This window comes from Magnolia sinica, chromosome 14 (genome assembly GCF_029962835.1).
Source record: "Magnolia sinica isolate HGM2019 chromosome 14, MsV1, whole genome shotgun sequence".
Taxonomy (NCBI): Eukaryota; Viridiplantae; Streptophyta; class Magnoliopsida; order Magnoliales; family Magnoliaceae; genus Magnolia; species Magnolia sinica.
Genome location: NC_080586.1, coordinates 22,384,596 through 22,391,518, shown reverse-complemented (window position 1 = coordinate 22,391,518; position 6,923 = coordinate 22,384,596).

The window sequence follows — 6,923 nt, the reverse complement described above, 5'->3', positions numbered from 1 at the left end:
ATTTTAGGCATGTCTTCACATGATTTTAGATGGTATGGCCCACCCGAGTTTCCTATACGGCTGATTTTTGGGATGTCCCATGATAATTTAAAGGGGACCCATCAAATGCATGGTGTTGATGTTCGACACACATCACGATGGGGCCCACACAGCTCGACCTCATGGGAAGTTCCCCTGAGCTCGACCGCATGGAACCTCCCACCCCCCCCCCCCCCACACACACACCTATTCAATAATCTCACTTGTTTATACGTTAGATTACAAAACAACGACAATAATAATAACAATATGCTCAAGCCCTATTTGGATGCAAAATGAGTTTTTGCCAATCCATTTTTTCATCCATTTACATTTTTTTCAACGCATTAGAAACCAATTGGATTGGTTTTCCATGACCATTTTTTTCCATGCATATAACCAAACAAGTTTGGCTCAAAACTGTATTTAGCCCATCAAAAGGCTCCCTCATAAACTTTTAATAATCACAAGGTTGATAATATATTTCAATCCTTTTTTTTCTTCCTTATCTCCCATCCAAGTTAAATCACACCGTACATGACCTTGTTGGGTAAATGCCTAAAATTGAGTTGATCTTATTTTAATCAATGATCCTTATGCGTAAGAGATCTTAATTTAAAATATATAATCACTAAGGCTATCAATGGGTGATCTGGTCGGTTGGGCTCCTGGGCTTGACTTACTTTGGGTTGGACTTAGGCCAATGAATGTGGCCTGAGAGACAAGCCCCACGCCTAAAAGTGAAGCCCATTATTAATTGGGTTAGGCTTGGATTGTGTATAAAAACTGAAAAGTCCATTGGCCCAAAGCCAACCCTACCCGGCGCATTTATGGTTTCAAAGTATATATGCAAGAGTTTTGTCTCTCTCTTTTTTTCAGTGCATTTTTAAAAATATTTAGTGGTTGATATAAATTATACAACTTATTAATAACAGTTAACTTGATTTTAGATAAATATTTCAATTATAATAGCAATAAATACTATTATAAATGACCATTTCACTTCCAAAGATGGTGAATTGGTTTAGGCTTGGGCTGGGCTCATCATTGACTGACACAGATGGAGATGGTAAGTAGATGGCTTGTGCAAGCCAGGTTCGGACCAACTCTAGTTAAGTCTGGACTCGACCTGTTGGCAGCCTTAATAATCACTGTTAACGTAAACTTCTCATGTATTATATATTACGATTTGTAGTTCATAATTACTACTCACTAAAACATGATCAACCCAATTTTAGATGGTTGCCAAACTGGGCCAAAAGGTCGCTCAAACCTAGATGAAGGAAAAAATAAATAAACATTAGATTGATCCAAAACTTCTTTGACCCCGATCAGTTTTCAATAGTAGGTGTTCAATCCCCATTACCTTTTGCAGTGTGGTCTACTGTAGCTTTGGATCTATCTTATTTTTTAGCTCAAGCCTCAACACATATATCATGGTAGGGTGCACTGAACTTGTTGATGTGTACACACCACGAGGTAAGTGGTGTGTGGCATGCAATGTAATTTGCGTGGTGTGCCGCACACCACACCACACCACATGTTGAAAAATCTTCAAATTAAGAATTTTGGATTAAAAAAAATATTTTAATTAGGTTGAAACACATACCAGATGTGTTGTCCTTAAAGCGTGATTTGCTTAATTTAGGCTTAGATCAGAGATCGCTGGCAGGTTGCTAGTCAATTGCTTTCAAGATATGACAAGTCTTATTTAATCCTGCGTGCAACAATCACAAAGGAATCACTGTATGAATTCAGTTAACACAGCCATTGTCTTTCGCAGACTATGGACTTAGTGAGTTCGATAACTCCATATGTTACTTAACTTGTTAAAAGAAGAGAGAGAGAAAGAGATTTGTTATTTTGAAAAGATTAATTGGATTTCTGATGCTTTATCTAGACTCGGGGGTTCAGTTTATATAAATGGTGACTCGAATGAGTGACGTACGAAATTCAAAGTGCGCCACTAACACTTCTAAGTCACGCAACCTCAAGCTCTTTCTCTTTTTCTTTTTCAAATAAGTAACTCAGAGGAAAGTTTATAAATCAGAAAAACATCCATTCTTTAAGTGACGTGGGAATAAATGAAAAAAAACCACTTTTCACTGGTTTCAAATTATTTTTGGAGGAAAAATGAAGAATTTAAAATTTTCAAACCAAATTCAAATTTTAATTTTTGATTTAAAAAAATAATAATTTCAAAATACCATTATTCATTTTAACAGAAGGAATTCTAACCACGACCAGCCTAAGTGGTGTGTTGACGTCACCAAGTTCTGTGGGGCCATCATGATCTATGGGTTATATCCACACCATCCATCTATTTTGAGAGATCATTTTAGGGCCTAGTACCATGAATGAGTCAGGTCAAAAGCTTAAGTAGGCCAACACCACATAATGCAGTGGGGATTGAATGCCTACCACTGAAAACTTTTGGAGGAGCAGAAGTTTTGGATCAAGCTGATATCCGTGTTCTCTTTTCATCAAGATCTCTGCAACCTTACGAAGGATGGGCCTTAAGAAGCTTTCAACAATGGTCGTCACTGTCCCATTGCTTTATGTGGTGTGGGCCACTTCAGCTTTGGATCTGTCTCATTGTTGGGCCCATGGCCTAAAATGATCTCCCAGAATGGATGGACTGTCTGCGTATAACACATACATCATCATGGGGCCACAGGACTGGGTGACATTAACACACCACCGAGCTTGCTGGTGTGTGCAACACCACGTAATCCGCTTCCTCTTTTGACCAGGAGGCAGTAGAAAAGAAAAAGAAAAAGAAAGGTGCATTCATTCATTTGCTCGTACGCAAGACTGGAAGGAGAGGTTTAAGCCTTCTCCGCTTCTTCTTGCACACCTTTACACGCAGCACAAGCGCCGGGTTAACACGTAACCAGGACTGCATAAGTGGCCTCCCACCGTTAAGACGAACATAGGCAATTAAGATGGTCCACTCATCAGGTGGGCCACAAATATATGATGAGTGTCGACATCTACAACTTCTTCCAGACCGTCCATTCTGTTTGCCAGGGAAAATGCACCTGACGAGTGGACCAGCCCTTCGTTTTGACTGCGAGAACCCACGCACTCGCATGTTTACACGCGTGATGCGTGTAAATATGCGTGTGCACCGCTGAGAGGGTGTGTTTGAGGGGACTACCCAATAAAAGCGAAAGTCCTGCGTGTACCGACAGTTTTGTATTCCACGAGCGAGGTCTTCTCAAATACGTCGTGACTTATTGCCATACGATACGTCGGGACTTTAGCTTTGAATATGGGTCATATTCCAATGATCCAATCCGTTTATATGATACGTCTCCTTCTTCATAGTAGAAAGGCAATAGATTTGATAATTTGGTTCTTTTTCTTTGAACATGAATGGCCATCACAATCTTTACATATTCGATGGTTTGAAATGTTTGATCCGGAATTATCTTTAGACATACACGATCCAAGCGGATAGCAACCAAACAAACGGTTGGGGTCATTAGAAAGGCCGAAGTTCAGTTGCAACACATTGAGATGTATTCTAACAAACCTCTTCCACGAGCAACCAACAATTCTGGGATGAGTATAACGATCCACACGTATGGATTTCATACAGTTCGCTATTCCACAAGCGTGAGAAACCAAGAATTCTGGAATGAGTATTAACGATCCACACGCATCGATTTCATAAACTGTTATGGAAGCTCGCTATTCCACAAGCGTGTGACACCCTGACCATCCACACTTCATAAACTGTTATAGAAATTCGCTATTCCACAAGCGTGTGAAACCCATCCACACGCAGAATACATGCAAATACAGAACAGGCGTGGAAGATCCGACCCTTCCATTGTCGAAATAGGAAATAGGGCTTTCCAAAGCACGTCTACTTGGATGGGACAAGGTTAAGATTTTGGTGATGATAGCCATCTTTAATTTTAACCCTTCATTCCACCCATCCGACGATCAGGATAGATTGAAGTAGACAATGTGGTTGTGAGCATGCATACATAATATGCATAAATCAACCGTACACATGGTATGGTGGGTCAAATCAATTCAGACCATCTGAAAGCCCTGGCCCAGACCATAAATCAGTGTGATCGGAACACCTACGATCTTATTAAAACCCATTATATATTCAGTCAAGGTGGACAAACCAACAATAGAAATTTAGCTGATGAGTCAGCTGGTTCGGATATTCCCTGTAGAAAGCATTTTTGGTCAATGCCGTATTCAGGTGGCGCACCTTTGTGAACGTAGACCCACACCCCACGCAAAGCAAATTGGACGTTAGGCGGTGACGGTGTAATTCCGTTCCAGATGTTTGCTGACTTCACAAACGTACGAGAGCCGCACATATGCACCCGGGAGCGCATGTCCCACAACGTCGTGAGGGTGTGAAATCTGAATTATTCATCAGATGAGATACTACCATTCGCATGAATTTCCTGTGCAGGGATACTAGTTGGGCCCACCATGATGTTTGTGAGAAATCAATTCGGACCATTTGTTCTGCGAACTCATTTTAGTACCTGTGACTGAAACTGAGTTGGATCCAAAACTCAAGTGAACCGCACCAGAGGAAATAGTGGGGATTCAATGACTACTGTTGAAACATTTTCATGTCTACAAAAGTTTCATATAAACGGTGTGGATGGCATATAAACAACAAGTGGAGCCCAAGAAAGTTTCAACGGTATGAAACTCTTTCCCGGTCCACTCCAATTTCGATCGCATGTCCTAAAATGAACTTGTAAAATGGATGGACGGTGTAAATTTCTCACAAACATCGATGTGCCGCAACTAGCATCCGGCACAGGAAGTGCCTTCGAAAGGCTTTCGTGGGAAATCCGCGTCCTACTACGCATGGCATCAAAACAAATGAACGGCTGAAAAAGAATTTAACTATCGATTGACCTTGTATGCTGTGCCCCACTTGAAGATTGAAGATTATTTACTTTTTTCAAGCGAAAAGTTCATATCTCATACGCGTTTTTCCGGCACGTGGATTGTACGGCTCTACAGGCGTGTGGAATTAGCAAACTCTCATCCCCATCCCCGCCAGGCCAGCACTGAAAAGGACAGAGAAGAAACGAAAAGCAAACAGCTCGTAAACACGGTCGCACAGACCATCTTATTTCGCACTCAAATTACCAAAATCTCCTTATGAATTGACAAAGATACCACTATCAATGATATTCACCAATTACTTGAGTCATCAGTCGGTAATCCAGACCGTTGGCTTCACCATTAATGGACCATACCCCAAAATCCCCTCGATGGGTGAATTCCGACCACTCAACTAGTGACCAGAAAATACGCGGTCAAGCAAAGTACAACAACGGTCGATATTCAATTGAAGAGGCTCGAGTTTGGTGGCTAGTATTTTCCAATCAGGGGATTTTTAAACAGTGGACCATCAAAGGTGGGTCACATTGGACCAACGATGTGGATCAGTGGATCACAGGACCCACTCATAAAACTAAGGACCTGATTAGATGAGTAGATGACCACATAATTCGGACGAAGATTGGGTACTTCCCCGCCTGTCTCCAGCTCGGGACAGGCTGGGCTCTGACGGGCCAATGTGATTTATGGGTTTGATCCAAACCGTCCATCCAATTTTTCGTATTTTCTCAAAATTTGTGGCAAATCCGAGGCTCAAATAGACCACAAAATGAGAATTAAATTCTTACCGTTGAAAATTTCTCAGGGGCCACGGAAGTTTTAGATAAAGCTTTTATTAGTGCTTTCCCTTCATCCAGGTCGCTATAACCTTATGAACAGTATGGTTGGAAAATAAACATCATGGTGGACCCTAGGAGCTTTCAACGGTAGATGCTTCCTATGGTGTGGTCCACTTGAACCTTGGATTAGAATATTTTTTTGGGATCATAATCTAAAATGACATGAAAAATGCATGGACGGTATGGATAAAATCCATACATCAAGGTGGCCCCTCATAACCTCAGCCTGTCCAGTGCTCGGGATGGGCAGGGAAGTACCCAATCCGCAGCGTACATATAATTCAGATATTTGTCGCGGCTCCGGGCAGGAATCCTGGAATATTCGGAAATTCCTTCGCCCCAAGATATTAATGATTGAGGATTGTTTTGTCGCACGTGATTTGAGTGTAATTCGTGTTACACGGAGCCCCTGTAACCCACTGCCATGTCTGCGTGATATCCACTCCGTCCATCAGTTTCGCCCAATCATGCTCGGTTGTGATTCCAAAAGTGAGTCAGATGTGAAACTCAAGTGGGCCACACTACTAGAAAGAGTGGGAATGGAAATGCTGACCACTGAAATCTTCTTAGGGCCCGCTGTGATCTTTATACAAAATCTATCCCATTCATAAGGTCATTCCTTATGGGATCTAAGGAAAAACTAATGTAATCATGGTCCAAAACTTCTCGCGGGCCCTAATAAGATTTCAATGGTGGGTGCTCAGTCCTCGCTGTTTTGTGTTTCTGTCTACTTAAATTTTGGTTTTGATCGATAGGGTAGATTTTACATAGACGCCACTGTGGGCCCATGAAGCATTTTTTGGTTAACACGGGTTACACACCTCACATCCTGTGTCGGCCATGCTTTGGCCAGACATTCCCACGGTCCCCTGATCGGAACCGTTAATGCTGTGAATTCCATGCGCGTAAAAATAACTAGGTTTTTTTTTTTTTTTTTAAAATTTAGGGTTAGCTTGTTAGCACACACTCATGTCCACACACACCATGTTAGCCACCCCCGCTAGGGATCGATACCAAGACCTAAGTGTTGAAACGAGGTATCTCCAATCAGTCTGCCGGTTGAGCTATGGATCTGGGTGTGTGAAAATAACTTGGTTGACATAAAATGGTGACATGTGTTTCTTGGTTAACGGTCTATTTTGCTAGTATCAATCAAAGGGTTACGAT